Here is a 24,740-nt window from a genome sequence, read left to right as displayed (position 1 = left end):
TTCTCAGTGCTGCCACACAACCTATTATATTTTTCTAGTCTATTTATTCTCCCACTCGGTAATGACGACTATTTTGTACATTTTCTCTCCTTTCTGCTCTTCAATATTTATTCCAGCTGTTAACTTTACTATTTCATTAAAAACAGAGAATCAATGGAAAGAGAACTTCAAAACAATCCCGCTATAATACCTCCCAACCCTTCCATACTACCAACATCTATAACCTTATACTCTTCTTTCTTTCATGTTACTGTGGATGAATCATGAGGGTCCTTCGTAGCAAAGATCATCTCTTCTACTTGTGCACTGGATCACATACCTCTTCCCTATACAAAGCAGCAGTTGTTGCTCTCCTGAAACATCAGTCATTTTTTCCTTTTTCAAATGAATTATTTCTACCAGCATACAGACATGCTACAATGCTTCCCATCTTAAGAGAAAAAAAGCTCTTGGCTCCATTTCATTTTCAGTGACTGCCTAATCTCCGCCCCATTTTAAAGCAAACTCAATAAATGAGAAGCCTCTACTCACTGTTTCCACTTCCTTTCTTCCTGTTCTCTCCTAAAGCCACTTCAATCATGTTTTCATCTCCACTACTCCAGCAAAATGATTTTTGTCAACGTCATCAAAGATCTTTATGTTGCCAGATCCAATGGACCATTCCCATTTTTCATTTTACTTTAAAATCTTGGCAACATTTGATACCCTTGATCAACTCTTCTTTTTTAAAACTTGGATTGTGAGACAGTCTTCTCTTATGTCCTCATTGCTTACCAGTTACCCCTTCTCAATCTCGCCAGCTTGATTTCCCTTATTTCAATTCTAGGGGATTCTGGCGCTCAGTCCTTGGATCTCTGGATATCTTTATCTTCACTCATTTCTTTAAGGAGCATATATAAATTTGCTTCTTTCAATATCACCTATATCATGATGATTCTCAAATTTGTATCACTATGGTTGACTTCTAACCTGAACTCCAGGTTATAAAAAACTAAAAACTGCATTTTCACTTTGGATGTTAAATAGGAATTCCAAAGTTAACATGTTCAAAACAAGTCATTATTTTCCCCAAACCTGCTTTACTTTCAGTCTTTACAATCACAAAGAAAAAACAACTCCATCTTTCTCACTGATTTAGCTAAAACTTTGATTGTCCCCTTTTTTCTCACCTGTCACATAGAATTTATCAGCAAATATCAATGGCTCTACTTGACCATTTCTCACATTTCCGTCTCTATAATCCTGGCCCAAACCTACATAACTGCCTGCCTATGGTATGGCAATACATCTTTAACTGCTAAACCTGCTTATATCCCTGCCTCCCTACAATCTGTTCTCCACCGTGCAGCCAGAGTAAACGTTTTAAAATGTATATATGGCCAGGCGCAGTGGCTCACGCCTGTAATCCCAGCACTTTGGAAGGCCAAGGTGGGTGGATCACGAGGTCAGGAGATCAAGACCATCCTGGGTAACAGGGTGAAACCCCGTCTCTACTAAAAAATACAAAATAAATAAATAAATAAATAAAATATCTGTAAATTCGTGCCATGCTTTCCTGCTACAAACCTTCCAAAAGTTTTTCATCTCGTTCAAAGTAAAAGAAGAAGCTTTTATAAATATCCACACAACCTTGCTTCTCTTCTGTTACCTTCTTCTCTCCTAATTTACTGCGTTCTAACAGTGCTGGCCTCTTACCTATTTCTTAGGCTAAGAGAACCCAAACATTTTTCCTACCACTCCCACCCTCATTTATGTTTGGTTTATTTATTCAGGTCTCTGATGAAATGTCACTCCATCAGAAATAACTTCCCCAACCAAACTGTCTACACACACACACACACACACACACACATATATATACACACACGTGTGTGTATGTATATGTGTGTATATTAAAAAATACATGTGTGTCACCACTCCCTTTACCCCTAGCTTTTCATATACCTTTACCTGCTTTATTTATCTCCATATTCTAAAATCACTCAGGATAGAGAAATAAATGGTTTCCTTGTTGTCTGACTCTCTGTAATAGAATGTCAGCTTCAGAAAAGTATAAACTTTTGTGTGTTTTATTCATTGCCAGATTTTTAGCACCTAGAAGAGTCCATGACATATAGATGCACCATAAATATTTGTTGCATGAATAACTCACTGAATAAATGTGTATGAGCTTAGATTTGACTGTTTATCTTTTTTTTTATCACTGCAATGTAAAACCCAAGTTTGGTGTCCAGGAAGGCCACGTTAAAGAAACACTGTAATTAGAGAGTTAGAGAATTCGGCATTGAAACACCACTTTGTCCCCCGCTGCCAATCTGTGTACTGGCAAAAATTTTTTTTTTTTTTTTTTGAGACAGACTCTCGCTCTGTCGCCCAGGCTGGAGTGCAGTGGCGCGATCTCGGCTCACTGCCAGCTCTGCCTCATGCCATTCTCCTGCCTCAGCCTCCCGAGTAGCTGGGACTACAGGCAACCGCCACCATGCCCAGCTAATTTTAGTATTTTTAGTAGAGACGGGGTTTCACCGTGTTAGCCAGGATGGTCTCGATCGCCTGACCTCGTGATCCACCCGCCTTAGCCTCCCAAAGTGCTGGGATTACAGGCGTTACTCACTGCACCTGGCCCCAAATTTTTCTGTTGCAATAAGATACTACTATTTTCTTACAGAAAGAACTTGCAGACCTGATGTCTCCCTCCCATTTATGTAGACACATCATCAGGCAGTTTGCCTCAGTATTGATTTGAGAATTTGAAAGGAATCCTCTCTTGATTTTTTAAAATTTACAAGTTTTATTTAATTGAATCCTTTTGGAGAATTATCCTACCTTAGGAAAAACAGTGAAGACATAACAGCAGAATCAGTTTGGTGCTCCCTCTAGACAAGCAAAAAATAAAAGTGTATGGAAGATCTGACTCTCACTGTCTTCTCTTCCCCTCTTATTGCCCAGGTATATCTCTTAGCCATGGGTTCTCATTTTTCTTCTTTGCCATTAGTTTGGCTTTTTTTATTTTCTCTGTTAAAACATTCCACCCTTGAGATTGCTGTAATGGCGATCTCAACCTCTGATAAGACAAGTTTATAAACTTAATGAGGAAAAAATGGGGAAAAAAGTCACTCTTCTGCTGCAGAACTGCACTTGGCTTTATGTTTGCTGCCTATTCACTGGCATTAAGTACCTGAACAAATGTTTTGTCACAGAGAGTGAACTGTTGAGGGATGTTCACAATGCGTTGAACATCCTTAGGCATAATTTTTATGTGAACTGGGCATCCTTAAATACATTCTGACTCCATGATCAGATTACCAGGCAGTGCAGGTCCCACTCACTATCTTGATTCAGCATCTCCCATCTGGCCAAAGTTGAATTTTACATTGAGTTGGATGGTGATAAATATGCTGAGCAAAAGTATGTTCGTTGCTTCTGAAGTTCTCTGTGCTGATAAACACTGGCTGGGACTAGGGAAGTGGGCCCCAAATAAAACAATAGCAATAATCCCCAGACTGCTTGAGTAGTGGCAGTCTTTATTCTTGTTCACTAAATGCAAGTTGTAGTTTAGTTTTATTTCTCTCATAAGGCTCTGCTGTTTGAGGACTCAGCTTTGGGGCCGTTGAGTGCTTATTAGTGGTAGCTCCAGAATTGCTTCATAGAGGTAGAAATAGGGAATGGGGGGCTCCTCGTGGGTGGAAGGAAGAGTAAGGGACTGCTACTGAAAGTGGTCACTGTATTTAGATTTTATATTTGTTTGTGATGGCTTTGGTAGGGATTGATAGGCAGTGCATGTGCTGATGGAGATAAAAGAGGCTCTAAAAGACCCCTCCTACAAAACCCCTTGATACCACTCCTGTGAAAAAAATCAAGTTTTGATTTTTGTTTGCATGGCTGTTATCAAATTCCATTTTGAATGAGTAACAAAGCTATGGGAGACTTTTTAAACTCTTTTGAAAATGGAAGATTGTAGGAATCCCCCTTTCCCCGTCTCTTCTGCCTATGTAGACATCTTGGGGGTTTCCAAATTCAAGATAAAATGTTATTGTTCTAAAATAAATAGATTTGGGAAATGTGGTTTTGACACTGTATTTGCCAAAAAAAGTTCTATTGCTACATATTTAAAGAGATATTTTAGTATTTTAAAAAGCTGCGTAGTCAAATAAGCTGGGAAGGCCCTGCCTATTAATGCATTTCATTAAATCTAAGATGCTTTTGATTATAATATAGACTGTTTTAATGTACTGCTAAGAAAAAAATACTGCCAATTAGACTCTGCTTCAACTATAAGAAGCATCTCCATATCAAAGTTTATTTGTAAAAAAAAAATGAAAAGACATGCCTTTGAATTTATGAAATATACAACCTTTCTGAAGAGCCCCATGGTTGATTAGTATATCTTAGGTTCTGAGAAACACTGCAGTAAAAATATCTGTTAAGATTTCTTTAAACTAGCATTTCCCAAACCACCTGATTAGCCATTTGAGTTTCTATCACACCACTCTGTCTCATAACATTTGTTAGAATTTCTTTGGCTCTTTCACTGCCAAGTTGCCTTATTGTGAGGAGGCATTGAAAATTGGTATTCACCCATAACTCACTGCCACTCCCAAGGAAGGCATTGCTGCTGGAAGTGTAGTGGACATTAACACTGCTTTACAAGAGGAGCTGAAGACCACCCTCATCCATGAGGGCTACCATGGGGAATTTGTAAAGTAGTCACAGTCTTAGACAAAAGCCACGCCCATCTCTGCATGTTTACATTCAACTGTAATGAGATTTGTATGTCAAGTTGGTGGAGGCCCTTTGTGCTGAACACCAAATCAACCTAATTAAGACTGATGACACCAAGAGACTAGGAATCGACAGAGGGGGAAACCCCAAAAAAATGGTTGGTTGCAGTTGTGTAGTAGTTAAGGTCTATGGCAAAGAATCTCAGGCCAACCATGTCATTAAAGAGTGCTTCAAATGCCAGAAATGAACAAATAAAATGTTGGCTCAAAAAATTGGAAAATAACATGGAATATTATCCAATACAAGCATGGCAAAGGCAGGCTATCTGTAGAAATATTTGGAGAAATTCTGAGAAAGAAAAGAAATGAAAGACAAACTTGAAAAAAAAATAGATGGAGCAAGCCAGGTAGAACAACTGTTGAGAATCCAGAAAAAAAAAAAATCAAAGAAACTATTCTAAACAAGCCATCAAATTTGTGTGACAAACTGTGACTTCACTGAGAAGAGTTCAATTAGAAAAACAGTAGAAAGGAGATTAAGACTTTGATTGGTGAGAGTTTATGAAGACTGACACAATTTAAAAGGCTATTGTAGTTATTAATACACTCTTAGCTATAAGCTGAGAGTATTCCTAGAATGCTATTTAAATCTGACATCAGGCGACAACCAAAATTATATTTGTGTAAGTCATATGGGAAGGGTTAGGGAGGGAGAGATGTGGCTTATCCTTGGGAAAAAATGTTCATATCAACTTTGCAGTCTCTACTTTCTGATCTGTAAAGTAGGGATGAGCAAAATTGAACAAGATATTTAGTTTTACAAAAATAATCACGCATATTATATAAAAATATGATTGTTTTTGTAAAACTCAATACAGAAATAGAAATCGATGACATGAAACTCATTGACAATTAAATGAGTTGTATGAGGTTGATTTTTAACATAATAGAGGAATTATAGCCATGATAAATAAAGTTAAATTAAGAAAACGTAGAGGCCTGGCATGGTGGCTCATGCCTGTAATCCCAGTACTTTGGGAGGCTGAGGAGGGTGGATCACTTGAGGTCAGGGGTTCAAGACCAACTTGGACAATATGGTGAAACCCCATCTCTACTAAAAATACAAAACAACCAGGCATGGTGGCGCAAGCCTGTAGTCCCAGCTACTCGGGAGGCTGAGGCATGAGAATGGTTTGAACCCGGGAGGCAGAGGCTGCAGTGAGCCGAGATCACGCCACTGCACTGCAGCCTGGGTGACAGAGGGAGTCCCTGTCTAAAAAAGGAAAAGAAAACATAGAGAAAAATAAAAAGTTAGATCTATTGCCAAATATATATAAAACATATACAAACCAAATGAATATGTGTATGATACTACCTGAAATAATCTTATTTTTTGGTTACTTGTTTATTCCATCTCATCCACCTGGAAAATATCACTCATGAGAGTAGACTTTCTTTTTTTCATCACTGTATCCCAGCTCTTATGGTTAGTTCCTGGAATATAGGAGTCATTCAGTAAATATTTACAAAATAGTTGCAAAGTAAATTAATACATAAATGAAATATAATTTAATCCCCTCATTTACTACTTATTATAATTTGATACTGTGTCCTCCTTAAAGCTTTTAAACCTTTGCTTAGTAGATAATATTTTTCTCTGGAATTTTTTTAAATTGCAAATAACAAAATATTTTAAACTGCAAACCATGATTCCACAGTGGAGAGAAGGTTAAACACATAGACATACACACAGACACACACACACACGCATATAAATTGCCTTAATATGATTGGTCACAGTTATACATCTATGATGGTAAGGATGACAGAAGAGAATCTCCTGCTATGTTGGGTCAGGTGAAAAGAGATCATGCCAGTCACTTCACTGCAGTTGCGTGTTGCCACATTACAAGATGGCATAGTGTCTACAGAAAAAAACAAGAAAAAAAAGAAGATTTATCTTCTCCCTGTTATAATTTTTCACCTAAAGGTCAGGGTCAGATTCACTCTGCTGAATTTTTTTCCTCCTTTTTGCGAAAAAGCCACTATTTCCACAGATTGCTTTAACAATGAGTAAACTTTTGCTGGTTTATGTGTGAAAACTACACTGCAAAGGACCTTATAATGTGCTTAACTATTAGCAGAACATAACCTTTTCTATGACTTGTAATATAATATACTGTGTGGACTTATGACAGATATAGCCCATCTCTATTATAAGGTCCATTCTGTGACCCAGAGACTATTTTAGATTCTGAGAATTTAAAAAATGCATGGGACTACCCGCCAGGAACTCATGGTCCAGGATATGATACCAATATGCAAATAAATACAGCATAATGTATTAAAGAAAAGGAATGAGCCTTTTGAAATTTTTATAAATACAGTACAATGTTGCAGAATTAAAGAATTCTGGCAGAGATGGCTTAAGAGGTGTATATTCCAAATTGTATGCACACACACACACACACACAATTAATTAATTTTATAATTCAATGGAAAATCATCAGAAGGAGAAAATAAGGCCTAGTGGATGATGAACTACCCAGATGCCACTTAATAGTATCATATTTAACAAAACCAGGCTTATGACATAGGACAAAAACTCTACCGATTCTATTAAAATGTAAGTCAGGTTATATGACTCCTGTGCCCCAAACTATCAGGGGAACCTGCCCCCAGTATTTCAACGTAGGTTCTTTTCTATTTTCCCTAAGTGTCGACCAGTCTGAGAAGAGAAAGAGTACAAAGAGAGAAATTTTACAGCTGGGCCTCCGGGGATGACATCATACATTGGCAGGTTCCGTGATGCCCCCTGAGCCGCAAAACCAGCAAGTTTTTATTAGGAATTTCAAAAGGGGAGGTGGGTAAGAACAGGGAGTAAGTCACAAAGATCACATACTTGGAAGTGCAATAAAAGATCACAAGGGCAGAGAGGCACAGCAAGATCACCAGGCCAGGGTGAAATTAGGATTACTGATGAGGTTCCATATCCCACTGGGCATGCATTGTCATTGATAAACATCTTAACAGGAAACGGGGTTCGAGAGTAGACAACTGGTCTGGCTAGAATTTGCCAGGCTGGAATTTCCTAATCCTAGCAAGCCTGAGGGCACTGCAGGAGAACAGGGTGTATTTCATCCCTTATCTTCAACCGCATAAGACAGACACTCTCAGAGCAGCCATTTAGAGACCTCCCCCTGGGAATGCATTCTTTTCCCAGGGTTATTTCTTGCTGGGAAAATAATTCAGCAATATTTCTCCTATTTGCTTTCTGCAAGAAGAGAAATATGACTCTGTTCTGCCCGGCCCCGCAGGCAGTCAGACTTTATGGTTATCTCCCTTGTTCCCTGAAAATCGCTGTTATCCTGTTCCTTTTCAGGGTGCCCAGATTTCATATTGTTCAAACACAAATGTTTTACAAACAATTTGTACAGATAATGCAATCATCACAGGGTCCTGAGGAGACATACATCCTCAGTTTACGAAGATGACAGGATTAAGAGATTAAAGTAAAGACAGGCATAGGAAATTATAAGAGTATTGATTGAGAAAGTGATAAATGTCCATGAAATCTTCACAATTTATATTGAGATTGCAGTAAAGACAGGCGTAAGAAATTATAAAAGTATTAATTTGGGGAACTAATAAATGTCCATGAAATCTTCACAATTTATGTTCTTTGCCACGGCTTCAGCCGGTCCCTCCTTTCTTGGTCCCTGACTTCCCACAACACCAAACCATTTAAAAATTCCCCTAAGTCCTCACAGTGGCCTCTAAGGCCCTCTGTGATCTTTCCAGGCACCCCCCTGTCCTTGATTGCCTCTCCTGTTACTTTTCTGGTTCAGACTGCTTCAGCCACAGTGGCCTCTTTGCTGGAACTCAAATTTGGCCTTGCTTCAACTCTTTTCCACTCTGCACTCCCCCTGTTGGGAATGCTCTTTCCTCACATAGCCACACCTCCTTCTGGACTTTGTTCAAAAGTTCAATCAAGTCTGCTCTGGCCACCCCACTTAAATTTACAAACTGCCTCTCTGGCCCATTTCAGCAATGCCACCTCCCAATCTCCCAGTATTACTCTGTTTAATTTTATGTATGCTGGGTTGGGGGGGTTAATCTGTAAAGAAGAATAATTCATGATTCTGTTCAAATCCTCATTACCACTTTCTAATCCGAATGTGAAAAGCATCAGGAGCCAGTTATCAAAGTATCCCTCTCTTCTACATTGCTAGTCATTTTCTACCACAAGTTTTTTCTAGCCACCATTGGAACTAACCTACAGCAAACTTCTGGAATTAGGTATTAGCTTGTCAACTGACAATACCCACATGGATGTGCATCTGAAATTTGTGTGTGAGTGTGTTTTATGTATGTATTTGTAAAACGGCGTGTAGGGTATGGGAAAAACACCGGGTCAGCGGTCATAAGAAATACTTAGGGTCAAATCCCCATCTGTAAAATGCGGGTAATTCCTGTTCTACCTAATGCACAGAATTCCCATTAGATAAAAATGAGTTAGTGTATGCCAAAATGCTCTTAATGCTGGAGAGTGCTATGACATTTTTCATCATTGTCATAAGAGCTACATTTAAGCAGATGCTTACATTTGATAACACCTTATATTTTTATAAAATGTCCCACTTTCAAAAGCAATAAGCAAGTAACCATTGTTTTCAAGTGAATCATTGTCTTAATTTTCTCAAAAATATTGTTGGCATTCTTGTAATGGTTAAAAACAAAGACATGTTTCAGGTATTAATGTTAAAATTTAGATTCAGAGAAGGTCAGTGACTTATCTGTGGTCAAATTGCTACTAAGTAATAAAGGGTGCTGAGTATGTTTTCTGCTCCAACTTTGCTTCCCACATAAATAATGAAACACATAATAGGGTAAATATGGATGGAGGCTGGAATTATTGGAAATCAAAGTAAAGAAATATCAATGGACATTAAATCTAGGGAAGAAAGTTTGATGAGGATCAAGATATTTGCATAGTCTTGAGGCATCTCTTCATAAATTGCTTTTTAGTTTCAAGCTGAAAAATTGTGACTATACAATGGAAACGTTAGATAACAATTTGACCAGGTGATGAACATCATCAGTGAGGCGCAGGTGGATATCATGTGCCTATGGATATGATTCTCTGAGAAGGACATAATATAACTTATGTATGTTCCAGCCAGGGATCATGCATAATCTGAATTTGATCACAAGGAAACATTAGATAATTCAAAATAAAGAGCATTCTTAAATAAAACAAGCCTATATTCTTAAAAAATGTCAATATCACAAAAGACAAAAACCAAAGACATGTTCCAGGTTAAAGGGGACAAAAGAGATATAACAATTAAATGCACTATAACTGGATGCTGTGTGGCAAGATGGAAAATGCTATTATCATTATGGGGTTAAATGGCAAAATTGGAGTACTAATTCTAGATTATTGTATCAATGTTAGATTTACTGATATTGATAACTGTACTATAGTCAAATGAGTGAATATCCTTATTCCTGGAAAACTCATACTGAAGTTATTAGGGATAAAGAACCATGATTTACCAATTTCACTCTTGGACGGTTCAGGAAAAAAATGTTTTTAGATAGTTAGATGGACAAATAAATCTAGATCTAGACAGAGCAGTACATTTTAAAGTAAACAGGACAAAATATAGTAGGTGAATCTAGGGAAAAGATATATTCTTGCATTTTCTTTGTACTATTTATGCAGCTTTTCTCTGTTTGAAATTATTTCCAAATAAAATACTTTTAAATATAATGAGGCACAGCAGTTGAGGCTTCTGTTTATTTGACTCATCTGAAAGAGTTTATTTTCTTTAGTAAATACCTAACTTACAATCAGGCACGGACGTTGTCTCTTGGGAAGGTAAGACGTTTCGTGCATAAAAATAGCAATACAGAGGTGTTTGATATGATAATATTTTACTGCATTTTCATTTATTATTATTTATTATTAATGAAATGCAGTTGTCTTTGTAGCCTGCTGAGTGTTTAATAATGAAATTGTACATCATTCATTTTCAAATGTCTGTGCCCCATATGTGTTAGGAACATGAATTCAATATGAACTTCAAATCATTTTATAAAGAGAGAACTACAGATAGAGTTAACCAACTGATGCTCTTTAAATGCATGTTTATATACAGAATTTCCAGGTTGACATGGCAGATTAGGAGTTTGTGTGTTATATGTAAAGTACCTATTCATTGAGCTTCTGGATATATGGTTTTAGATATCTACTTAATTCCTTATAGTATAGCATGCTTTAGGAACATGTTTCCTGTAGTCTATGATTGAATTTATTCAGTTTCAAAAACTGATTATATTCTTCCTTAAAATTCCAAGATTCTTTATGTAAATTCACATCAATTAGTTCTTAATTTATGATGATCCGATCCCCCAAATTGGCCTTGGTTTTAAATGCTTACTGTGTTGAATGGTCCCCCCAACTTTTACCATTCTACTCAGCATGTTCAATATAATACTTATCCTTGGCTAGTTTGGAATAAGGAAGTGAGACTAACTTTAACCCTAAAGAGAGGAACAGACCTCTAAGACAGCCATGTCCCAAAACTTTTCCCCCTCACATGTCCTTCTTCTCCCATCCTTTCCTATTATCCTCTTGTTCTTCAACTTGCTCTTCACCCCACCCCCTTACAGCTCTTCTGTTCTAAACTCCTCTCTATTTTATTTTGAGATGAGATGTTTCTATGTCACTCAGGCTGGATTCGAACTCCTGGGCTCAAGCAATCCACCTGCCTCAGCCTCCTGAGCAGCTAGAACTATAGATGCATGTCACTGTGCCTGGCTACATTTCTCTATTTTAGCCACAAGTGAGCTGTAGACAGGTGATTCCATAACCATAGAGTCTTGATCTCCTATTAGTGACAGAATAAATAAAAGATGCTTCCATGATGAGCAAATATTCAAACTATGATAAGGAAGAATACAAAAGAGATTATTTGTAAATCTCCCTATGGCCTTTGGGAAATTATACACATAGCTACTGTCAGTGCTGTTAGTGAATCTGCAGGATCTAGAACCCAGATTCCTTCTTTACAACTTAGTGGCTATATGAGCATCATAAATCAACCTCTTTGAGTCACAGACTCCTCATCCATCAAATAGAGGTAATGATGAGATGAATTCAGAGGACACTTGAGAGGTGTGAAATACTGTCTAAGATGCTATTTATATTGTCATTGTGGCCAGCAGTGTTATTTCTTTAATTTAACTTTTAGGATAGTTTACCTCTTCAACACCAAGACAGTCTTTACAGAACCTTTTTGACTAGGGAGCAGGATGGATACAATTTGTGTGAAGGAGCTTATGTACAAGTGAGGCAAATTCCTCTCCCTTTTTCTCTCTGGTCATCAGGAAGGTCTCAAGGACCAGTGTCTCCTCAATTGCACATCCTAGAATCATGTGCCAGCTATTGGAGTAAATAAAATAATCTTTTAACTGATAAACAGATCTTGGTTTGGCAAAAGTCAGATTTTTGTGTGTGTGATTTGAAAACTCTTCTGAATTAGAGATGAAAAGATCTTTCTCAGATCTTCCCTTTGGCAGAGTTCCAGCTAGAACACATGGTCATTGACCACCATAACTGTTGGTGACCAGGATGTCTAGAAGTGCTGCCAAGATGGCTATGCAGTGAAATAGTGTTCTTAGTGCTTACAAGATCCTTGTCATGTGCTGCAAGTGCCAAGTGATGCAAAAAATGTTTACATGCCATGAATAAAACTAAAAGTGCGAACCTCAACCAGCCTATTTTTATAGTGGATCTACACACGAGGACACTTACAAAGGAGATAATGTAATTTAGCTCTGGGAACTCAGCTTTAAGAGGACGATTGGTTTTGTTTTTATGTGTTTTTGTTTTTGTTTTTTTAGAATTTTCTGCTGTACATCTGGGAAATGCTTATTGTGAGTGTGAATCACTTAGTAGCTCTCCTCAGCGTTTCCATTTTGATATTCCCAGGCTGCCAGTGCTAAGCAGTGTTTCTGGCTGAAGCTATGAAAAATCATTTTTTCCTATCAAGCCTTTTCTCTACTTTAGCCCTGCCTCGTTTCCCTTTCTTGCCTCTAAAAGTTTTAACTTCCTTTCGTAAATTGCAGGGCATAATGACTTCAAATAAATAAAGTCCAAGTCTCAAACAGCTATGGCCCCACGTGTGTGTGTATATATATATAAGCAAATATGCATACGTCCACACATCTATATATGTTTTCAATCCACGGGCTTATATCAGTAGTAGTTTGGTGGCAAAGTACCTGAATTTCAAGGTGGATTTCAAAACTCTATTTCTTCCATTTGTTGGCTTAGGTACAATGTAATTGAGCATTGTGATTAACAAATACAGACTCTTGGCTATAAGCAAGAGCAAATCTATCTATTAAGAGCTTGAAAAAATTGAGGTTTATTTGCCTTTTATAAAAGAAGGCTGACACAAATACTCTAGGAACGAATTGCTACTGAAAAGTTGCAAACATCCATGGCACTTCGGCTTTGGCCTCATGGTCTCAAAATAGCTGCCAAACTTCCAGCATCATGGCCTGATTACATCAATGTCCTGAATTTTGCCCATGTTAAAGTCTTCAATAAAGCCAAAGGGGAACAAAAGCCAAATATATTTGCCCACTGAATCTATTACCTTGATTAGAAAAGTAAGATTTTTTTAACCCAATAATATCTGCTTAGCCAATATTCAATTATGCCTTGTTGGCTAGAAGTGTCATAAGGCCACTCCTAGCTAAAGCACTGATAGGCAGGTAGAGAAATAATATGAAGGACAATGGCTAAATCAGCTAAAACTAATTGTATTTGTCACAGATCCCAAGAGAATTATAGAAAACTGCATTTTTTTGTTTTGCTTTATTTTAGAATGGTCAAGGAAAAAAAACTGTAGGGATCAAATTCTATACCTGTACCAGGTTGCTGAATTCAGGTTTCAAAGATATGGAGCAAAAGTATGGTAAAGATGTTGTAGATGCAGAAGCAGAAAGATGGGCACACCCAAGCAGAATATTTGGCTAGAGCAGTAATAAATTTTTTAAATGTCTACTTTCCAGCCCTTCTGGGGAAAAAAAGCTTGATAAACCTATTGATAAAATTAAATGATGTCTGTATTTCATTCTGAGATGAAGAGTTAAATTCAAGGCATATTTATGGGCCGCTTACTGAGTTCAAAACACTGTGCTGACACCACAGACATTCTGACACATGGTACAATATGATGAACCTTGAGGATGTTATGCTAAGTGAAATAGGCCAGGCACAAAAGGACAATTACTGTACAATTCCACTTACATGAGATGCCTAGAGTAGTCAAATTCATAGAGACAAAAAGTAGAAAAGCAGTTAGTTACCGGAGGCTGGAAGGAGGGAGAAATGGGTATAATTTAATGAGTAAAGAGTTGCAACTCAGGAGGACTAAAAGTTCTGGAGATGGATGGTGGTAGTGATTACGAAACTATGTGAATGTACTTAATGCCACTGAATTATTCATGTATTAATGGCTGACATGGTATATTTTATGTTTATTCTACCACAATAAAAAACAAAGACAAGCAGAACGAAAGCGAGGCAGCTGCCATCCAATGGGAAAAGGACCTACTTATTCTTAAACCAGGTGGCATAATGAATAGGTGAAAATGGAAGTTGGAAATGACTGTGGGGATCAACAGGTTGAAAGGATCATATTTGGTTAGCCAAATGGATCTTGATAGATGTTTTCAAGTTTTACAGGTGAAATGATTGGGGCGATGATGAGAAATATCAGGAACTCCATGACACTTCTAAGGGAGAATAAGTCCACTGCTTTGCCTGAGTATGTAGGATAGACTGTAAACAGGAGATTTGTGGACTGGAAAGTTGAGTTTGGAGAATAAAAGAATATTGAGGTAAAAATGTAATTCATTGCAAAGTTGGAAACCATGGAAGGTTTTAGGATAAGATCTTGATATAATCAATATTGCTGTGAACTTAATTAGTGAAGCAGTGCAAATAATGTGTGAGAGGGAGAGCAAGATACAATAACAGCTCTTGATTTTAACTGCTGGTGTCATATGGGATAAGATGAAGCAAAATTCAATATTGATTGAGGCTTCAATCCAGTTCGCTAGGAGTGGTCCCATTTTCTCCCAACAGGCACACCTATTAAAAAGAAAGAGTTTCCAGAATTTTCCCTCATTTATTGTCAAAATAGCTCACATTAATATTATTTAAAATTTTGTGTTTTATGTTGGTACAAAATATGTTTCAGTAAGATATCATCAAATCATTAATACAGTGAAGTTATAAACTGTTACGTTTACCTCTACAAAAGAAACTTGAAATCTAACTAGGCTGTCCCACGTTTACAGTCTCTGCATTTACTGCCTAACATTTCTCAGAAGGATGAAGAGTTTCAGGACAATATATACCTCTTCATCATGAGAAGACATTTAATGCCCTCACTGGTGCAGAGCTACAGGAAGAGATGTTGCTTCTGCTGACTACTGCTTTCTTAAACTTAGGGCATGTTTTAAGAAGAAAAGTTATAGCTAGACTAGGTTGGCTTTTCATTTAAACAGTGCTAGTCACTTTGGTGTCATAAAGGAGCATAGGCATATAGAATGACATAGGTGGGAACTTCTGAATGAAGATGAGGGATTGGAATCTGCCTTCTTTTCAAATACTGCTTATAAGTAAAACCAAACTTAATTTAATTTTATTTAAACTTTGTGACACAGGGAAGTTCCCTTTGCAGAAAAACTTTAGTGCTTAGGTTTTTATCATTTTCAGTGTTCAGACAGCTGCTACGATTCTTTACTATCTTGTAGTCATGGCTATGATGATTAATTTTTTAAAACTTGAAAAGGGGGAATTGCCTCAAATTAGAGAAAGACAGCTTTGAACAAGTTGCCCAAGAGTAAAGCATTTTACACGTCAAGAACGTTAGTGAAGCTGCCTATACTGTAATTTAGATAACAGCACAGATACCGAGCTGGTGTGTGTTAGTTGTTGAGACATGTGGGTGATTGCCATTTTCAGTGTTCTTTATTTTATGCCACAGTGTTGACTTTTTACATTGACGGTGATGAAAAAAAGCCCTTGGTAGTATATTGAAGACTAGGCTTGTGGATATATGCCTGAAAAAGTAGTAAATGCTGTGGCCTTCAAATTGTAAGAGGCTCCTATGTAGGAAACATTATTCTAATAAAGTAAAAGCTTATCTGGAGTATCTTTAATCAGGAATTCAAGGTAGTACTGAAGACTCCAACAAAACCATGATATTAAGCCAAATGCACAAACAGCTCAACTGCCCACTTTAGAAATCAGTCCATATATTTTAAGGGATTGTGTCTTATCTGTTTTTGTATTCCCTGCAGATTTTGTGTGCAATAAACATTTCTTGAATGAACAGATTAAGCAGTGATGTAGGTTTTTACAACACCAGAAATCAAAAATGTGAGTAAAATTATCTAGTAGTTATGAAATGTACTTTGACTTCCTTTATTTTCTAATAATGATGGCAATGAGTTAGCTGTATCAATCTTTACAGAGATATCTTAGAAATATTTCCCCATTTGTTTAAGACATATACTTGATTAGAAGTATAACTGGTCAAAGAGCTGATGATTTTGAAGACCTCTTCTGTGTAGTTGGTCTTGACTCCAAAATGTAGCATTTGATTGATATAGAACTAGTATTAAATTTTACATTTTTCAAGGGGAGGAATGATGTTCTGTACAATGTTTTCATTCTGTGGCACAGAACTTTACATCATATAATATTGAAGCTGGATTGATAGAGAAGAATTCAAATTGAGGGCTAGGATGATAAACTGGAGTTATTAACAAAATAACTCAGCAGTTCTAAACAATAAGAGACAAAAAGCACAGTGATCATATACAATAGTTATCTTCTGTTTATACTTTACTTACTGAGCACTTAACTTGTATAAGGTCCTGCAGCAACTGAAAAAAAAAAAAAGTATAAGAAGATCATAGAATGATTTAAGGTAAAACATTACATGGGAGGTGGGGCTGAGCTGCTGGTTATAAATGAATCAGATAAGATCTGTTCTCAAGCCAAATAAAAGAGTAACAATGTTAGAAATAAAAAACAAACATAAAAAAGTATTCATCTTCTACTTTCCTGTAGTTCATTAAGAATTGAATATATATTGAATATGTTTTCTTATCTTAGCAGGAAAATTCTTGACCACACCTAAGCTAAGTTTCAGGTGGAGAAGTCAAAAGGAAAAAAACTGTATGTAATATAGATGGATGTATTTCTTGGTTTCATTTAAGGTGCTTGTTTAGATCAAACGTGAGAAGCACCTTATGTCACTTTAAGTTGAGATGTGGCTGTAGGATGCAATATGGTGGAGTGTACAAACGAGATTTGGCTCTAGGAAGAGTTAGAGCCACTTGCATAGCTAACTTTGCCATCTTTCTATCAACCAGGGAAGATGAGCTGGGGAAAAGCCAATCTAGAACATGTAAGAACAGCATCTCCAACTTTAGGCCCAATCATAAGGCAGATCAGACTGGAAGAAGCAATGGGATTTCTAAAAGGACATTCCAGGGCTGTTGAACTGTTGGAATCTCTGGAAAGATGATAGTGAAGTAGATGGAACAATAAATTGCAATTAAAGTTGGAGAAAAAAAACAATAATTTTTCCTTCTTTTCTTTTCTGTCATTATTAAAAAGTGATTGCAGACTTGAAATTAAAGATTTCTATTAATAAAAAAGAAATTCCTTGCTCCTGCTTCTAATCTTTGAAAATAATAAAGGAGCCAACATATTTTTAAAAGTATAAAAATCCATCCCCAACACAGACAGTGCTATGTAGTTCTGAAACTGCCCAGTGATTTCTTTCTTCTCCCATATGAAACTTTTGATAATAGAAATACGCATAACTTTATGTTTTGATATCAACATTCTTCTCAAGTGGATTATGTAGTATCATCATAGATTGGATGAGAACGTGAATATTCTGTAGAGACGCCAGTATCCTGGGCCCAAGAGGGCTGATGTCCAGCAGTGCTCCTCAGACTATCGAAGATGAAAATTGAATTTTCATTTTCAACCTCTTGCAGGCTAAAATGAAATCAGACACTTGGATGACATTATGATATCAAACCAGCATAAAAGTTTTTAAGTCCTTATTCTCAATTACTGTAATTGATCTTATTGCAGACTGGTCACAGTTTTGAGTGGCATCAATCCATGAATCACACTGAGATCACTGATTTGGGGTTCTGGCTCTGCTATTTGTTTTTGGGACAGTGGTTTACCCTTCTTTTCCCCATTTATAAAATGAAGTGAGAACATATTAAATGATTGCTGAAATCCAGTGATTCTGTTTTTATTTTGATGCTATTTTCTTTTTGCTGGTTAAGAGACATATGTTATAGGTACAGCTTACTATCTAAATGCTCTTTGTTAGGTCCAACTTATATGAATGAGTGAAGAGCATGTTTTAGCTGAGAGTTTATAGGCTATATTTCTGTTGCATTTTCACTTAATTGCAACACTGTTTTCAGAGTAGTGAGCTCTTTTGTTTCCATCAGCTACTTTGAAGAAAAATATTACTTCCTGGGTAGCTCTGGATTCTCCAGTGAAACCCCTTACCACCATGCCCTAGGTAGGATAATGATGATGAGTTAGCAGGTCGGTCTTGAGTGATAAATCTTCAATTTGCCTTATTAACAGAGATATGAGTGTTGGGTTACAAATAGGTCAGTTCTGAAGATGGCAAAGTACCTGCAAACTGAATACATTGGTTTCCTCTTCTCTCCCAATACCTCTGGTGAAAAAGTACATGCCAAAAATATAGCAACAAATATGTGACTATAAAAATTGACAAATAATATAGTCTTGCATAGGAATTTAACTGTGGAAAGATTATAAAGCCAGACTGCTCTTTAACCCTTTCTGAATTATAATGAATGGTAATAAAACTAGGAATGGAAGAAAACATTTATCTAGAGTTAAAAGCTGCAATAACCATGGATAAATGATTGTGCTTAGTCACTTCTTGCCTAGGGTTTATGTTTTAGAATGTGTTTTACATCTAGGACCCAAACCCAAGTTTTCATAGATTTTAAAATGTTCTTCTCAAAAGAGAGTTAGATATTAATGGGAAGGTCAGGTGTTGTTCATGAATAAGTTATCTGGAAACTTTTATGTTCTCTCTGAGAATCCAAGAGAATCAAAACTTTCTCTGAGAAAACAGATCCTGCATATAGTTTAACCATGTTTATGCTTTTGAATGCTAACATCCAGACTTTGTCTATAATCCTGTGCCCTTGCTAAAAAAATTCACAGACAATTTATTTGCCAGGTCGTACTTTTAAGAATTCTTTATTTTGTGTGCCTCTGAGAAGAGAAAATGTTTTTCCACCACTACTTCTGAATTCATAAATATTCTTGCCCATATATTATAGTTTTTGTGGCAAATCAGGTTACATTATTTTCATAGTGGATATCATTGATTGTTGGCATACTGTCATGCCGTTTGCCACATACGTGGCTGTAATGTGTCTTTGGTAAGGTGGGAAGAAAAGAATACGTACTAAGGTGAATGGGTCACACACATACACTTACGAACTTGCTTAACTGCATCTTGCTCCCTCAATCTGTAAATTTTATGGCTGTTGTTAAGCTACCTGCTTCATTTCTCACCTAAAACATGGAGGAAAATTCAACCATTTTATCTACATTTGCAGTTATTCTAAGGTGAACTTAGTGACCTAGGGATTGATTTAGAAAATGTATTTGGTTGTTTTGGTTGTATGATTTGCCACTATCTGGGAAAGGTGGAGAGGCTATGCAACTTTTGAATGTATTTGCTATCTCTTAAGAGGTGTATTGGATTGGATAGATTGAAACAGTACTTGAATGTCCTCACAAAAGTTCCAACTGAACCCACACATGATTTTTCCCCTGCTGCATATCCTAATTGTTACATTTTAAAGAACTAACATAATTTCTGGAGTGTCTTCCAGAGAGATGCAAATAAAAACCCAGACTATGTTTAACAAACCTTAAAGTTATACTGTCAGTCATTGTGATGTTTGCCTAGAGGCAAATTAAAGTTGGTATCTTAGTGCAGTTCTGAAGGAGACATTCATTCAGCATCGAGATCTGCTCTTGATGTGTTAAACGGTTGTGGCTCACAGTTATGCTGTCTCCAAATTCATTCTGTTGAGACTGACCTTAAGATAATGTAAAAAAGCAATTAGTTTTAAACAGTAGGAGTGCCAACAGTGTGAAAGAAACAAATTACACGGTGGGGTGATATTTTTAGTGATTTTTAAGGAGATTATTAAAAATGAAATCTGTACTAAAAGCTATGACTGTAGCTTTTAGTCACAAAAACTGACACAGAGCAATTCATTTATTTCAAACTGCTGCAACTCCCTAAATGACAATCCAAGCCCCTTTCTATGTCTGGCTGAAAGGTGGTCTGGCTCATTAAACCACATCACAACTCCCCTGAATAATCAAGCCAAACAGTTTTTACACATGATTTGTTAAGTTCTACTCCTTTGCCTTGTCATTCAATATTTGAGCAAATATTTATAGCACACATATCATGAGCCAAGACTGGGCTTGATGTTGAAACTGTTTTTTGTAACCCTAAGCTAAACCCTGAACTGTGTTAAAAAATACAGGTTTATATGCACATACACATACGCAAACATATATTTATAGTTTAATAATTTTTTTCATTAAACTAATTTTTTAGTTTTTGTTGACTACTTTCAATTAGAAATACCAAAATATTATTCTACTCCTTTGAAATTGTTAAGTAGTAAAACAATATTTAAAATAGGCAGAATTTTTAAATTTGAAAATCAGATTTGTTGTCTGCATCACAGTCACTTACCTATATCCAGGTTTCTTTTGCCAAGGAAGAAATGACCTTAACCTTGTGAGTTAGATTACTATTTTTAAGCTCATATTCATGAAACTTAGATGCATGCTGATCTTCTTATAGATGGGTCTTCAGGTTGAAGTTCTGACTTGATGCAGAAGCTATGCAATACATTTTGCAGAATCAATGTACATTCCAGCGCAGTTCAGTGATAAACTTAAAAACAAGAACAATACAAATGATAACAATGACCAACAATCACTGCACATTTGCTCACTGCCAGGGACTGTTCTAAAGTGGTTTAACATCTGCTCAGTTCACTCGATTATCACAACTGCCTAAGAAGGTTGATACTAGCCTTATTCTCAGTTTTCAGACATGGAAACTGAGGCACAGAGAAGTTAAATAACTTCTCCCAAAGTCACCTGACTAGCGACTGAGGTGTATGTAGATGACCTTGGCAGTCAGTTTGAGAGTCCCAATTTCTTACCACTGCATTCTGTGACCGAACATTAAGGGTGATCTTTCTTATCAATCTACTCATGATAATTTGGTTAAAATATACATAGTCAAAAATCTTAGTCAAGGCAGCTACATTATGCTTATAATTTGATTTAAATATGCATATTATATAATAAATGCAATGTGATTAAATTATGTAGAGTCAAATAATCTTAATATAGAAAGCTGTTTTCAGGGCCCAACCATTTAGCCAGGTACTTAAATGTTTCTATATCTTTCTCCCTCTTCCCTCTAACAGATGATTGAGTTAGGCTTGAGCATTGCACTTGCTTCTGTGGCTGAAATGGCACATATTTCTGCCCTGTTAGCACAGTCTATTTTACAGTCAATGCAAATGATTATCCCCAAAGCTTGTCTGAATAAATCAATGTCATGAAGTTATGCTGTTGTAATATTTTTGTGCATAAATATTCTAACTTGACTAATAATAGAATTCACACTATTAATGAAAATAAAATTAGTGAATAAATATTAATATCCTTAAGAGACATCGTGGAACTCAGAAGAGAGCAGTCCTAATTTACTCAATTTTCAAAGTCATTAGAAATTAGGAAAATTGGTCAGGCGCGATGGCTCACGCCTGTTAATCCCAGCACTTTGGGAGGCCAAGGTGGGTGGAACACGAGATCAGGAGATCGAGTAGAGTGAAACCCCGTCTCTACTAAAAATACAAAAAATTAGCTGGACGTGGTGGCAGGCGCCTGTAGTCCCAGCTACTTGGGAGGCTGAGGCAGGGGAATGGCGTGAACCCAGGAGGCAGAGCTTGCAGTGAGCCAAGACTGTGCCACTGCACTCCAGCCTGAGTGACAAAGCAAGACTCCGTCTCAAAAAAAAAAAAAAAAAGTAGGAAAATTATGTAAATAAAATGTTTCTGTTTAATGTGCTTCAGAATCACAGATCTCTTTTGACTTAAGTTTTTGATTAAGCACTTAATCTGTCTGTGCCTCAATTTCCGCATCTGTAAAACGTTTGGAACAGTGTATGACATACCATAAGCACTATAAAAGTGATGGTTTAGGAAAAAAAATCTCTAAGGGTCAAGAAAATATATGACCTATTCTTTGTACTTAATTGTTGCAGAATAGACATTTGATAATGGTCTTTAAATTACCCTGTACTTTTAGGGGGTTTATATGCCATAGGCACAGACTTCTGACTCTCTAATGTCATTATGATACACTTTTTTAATATATATTTTCTTTCTAAATCATAAAATGAGTTTACAGCAGCAGACCCCAGCTTTTTTGAGAAGTACCCACACTGTTATATTGTGTAATCACTGTACCAAATAATATTTTTCATCAGAATATGTACAATACAGAGTTGAAGAATCTATATCAAAATGATCAGCTGTGATCAGTCTGAGCTAGAGGGCTTTTGCACAAAGCACGTTTTGTTATCTGGTGAATTTATATTAGACCATGGCTGCCAACTTAAAATTCCTTTCTTTTAAGGATGCAATGTTGCATAATTAGTCTGCTATTGTAGTCAGGATGCTTGCACCCTTTATTTTACTCCTGGTGTAGAATGCAATAGACTATCAGAGTTGAAAGGAACCTCTGAGACCATCTAATTCAACTTGCTCATAATATAGATGAGAAAACAGCCTTTGTCAGTTTTAATGTCACACAGCAAGTTAGCTGTCCGTTAGAATCTCAGAAATAAGTTTCATTTTAGAAAATCTCAGTTATTTTCTGTATAACAAATAGAAATAGATAACAAAGTAGCTAAAAACAATAACAATTTATTTTTTCTAATGATTCCTTTCATTGACATAGCAGGCCTCTGCTCCACATGGTACCAATAGGGGTTACTCCAGTCACTGAAGAGTTTGGCTGGGACACCTCAGTTGGGGCACCTCAGTACTTCTCTACCTGGACTCTTTTTTTCATATATTATCTCATTCTCCAGAGTCTCTCCATGTGGCCTCCCTCTGTAGCAGGATATTCTGGGCCTGAAATGACATAAGTTTCAGCCCTAACGCAACACAGTCTTCCTTGCAGTAAGTACAAATTATTGTCCCCGAAGCTTGTCTGAGTAAATCGACATCAGGAAATGATGTTGTTGGGATTATTTCCTCACAGCATAGTGGATGGATTCCAAAAGGCTGAGTAGTTGGGTTCTAAACTACTTAGTTATTCTCTCGGGAGCATCCCAAGATAATAAGCTCCGATGTGTGGGAGTGCTTATCTAACCAATGCTTATATCATACTTGTGACTATCTTTTGGTTGCAGCAAATCTATGGCTAAACCCAGAGCTAATGTGAGAGTACACTGGACTGGGGTGTGAATTATGGAAGATGTGGTTCATTTGAAGCATCAATGTGCCTGCCTACCAAAATGGTGGAGAATTTATGTGGTCAAGGTCAAGGAGCAAGTTGCAGTATGTAACACATAATGTAACACTACTTAAATTAATTGATTATTTTTTTCATTACTTCAGTATACTGTGCACTGTTATGAGTCTGTTATTGGATTGTGGTAAAGTTGGAACTTTCTAGAATTTGATGAGCCCTGGGAATGGTCACATTGGTTTTGGCTGCCACCGTTTCTTTCTTTCAGGTAGTGAGATTGTACTAGAGCCAGGCAGCTGTCAACATTTCAACATTCAAATTTTTGACCATAAGACTAGAAAAGATCCAACATATTTAATAAAAAATGAAGGCATGGGAATACTATTTTGGATATGTTTCACTAATAAAAAGAGCAAGACTTCAGTATTAGCCTTTTATTGGAATGTAAATTATTCTGACTTGAACCCACCTGCAGCCTGCAACTTAGAAGGGAAAAAAAAAAAGTGCCACCACTGAACTGCTGGCCTTCTAACAAATATCACCTATTAGCATTCACAATGAAGGCAAGCATGAATCAGCCATGAAAGTATGCCCTGTATAAGGTTTCTTTTAGTTTCTCTCAAGTCTTGACACACACCTGTGTCACTGACAGCTAGAGTGCAAATTGCCTAAAAGCTCCATTAGGCTAGTCTAGGCAAGGGAAGCCCATCTGTTCATTCTGTGACACTTTCCCTCCTAAATCCTCATGTGGGAATATGTCCTTGAGACACGCAGATGGATGAATTTGCGCCAGTGTCTGGTACCACCAACCTTAGGGGAAGTTGTCACTTCTACTTGTTTTATTGCCTTTAATATTTGATGTGCTCTTCCTTCAGATGCCAAAGAATAAAATTTTAAATCTAAAACTTCAAAGAGTGATGAAGGTTTTTAAATTCTCAATAGAAAGTACATATTACTTTTTAAGCACAAGAAAATGGAACATGATGAGCCCTCTGTTTAAAAATTATGGTATTCACTGGATGTTTTTCAGAGCTGTGTGTGTGGTCTAGCGTTGACAGGAGAGAACATACAATTTCAAATTAGCTAGTGCTTGTCAGCTGTTGCTGATAGCTGTTGGAAGGTTTTGGGAAAGACAGGGGCACGGTGATATTTTAGCAAGCTTGCCTATTAAGGACATTTGCTGGAAATGACTTCATGATTCCTATCCCTTTCTTCTTTAAAAAAAAAAAAAAGCAACACAACTACATGTAAGCAATTGGAAAAGGAAATTCAACCACTTTTTTCTGGTGGTTTTTTGAGTGGACTCAAGTCTCTTG

General features: G+C 36.8%; 1 protein-coding gene and 1 pseudogene across 19 annotated transcripts in view; both read left to right on the top strand.

Annotated features, from left to right (window-relative positions):
- The window catches only part of RBMS3 (RNA binding motif single stranded interacting protein 3), a 764,097-nt gene that overhangs the window by 106,133 nt on the left and 633,224 nt on the right, over window positions 1–24,740 (top strand). The gene's annotated exons all lie outside the window — the stretch shown is intronic.
- LOC129034169 (small ribosomal subunit protein eS12-like) lies at window positions 4,582–6,076 on the top strand (annotated as a pseudogene).

Source organism: Pongo pygmaeus, chromosome 2, assembly GCF_028885625.2.
Source record: "Pongo pygmaeus isolate AG05252 chromosome 2, NHGRI_mPonPyg2-v2.0_pri, whole genome shotgun sequence".
In the NCBI taxonomy this organism is placed as follows: Eukaryota; Metazoa; Chordata; class Mammalia; order Primates; family Hominidae; genus Pongo; species Pongo pygmaeus.
Note: the sequence above shows the minus strand (reverse complement) of the source record. Positions and strands in the feature narration are given on the sequence as shown.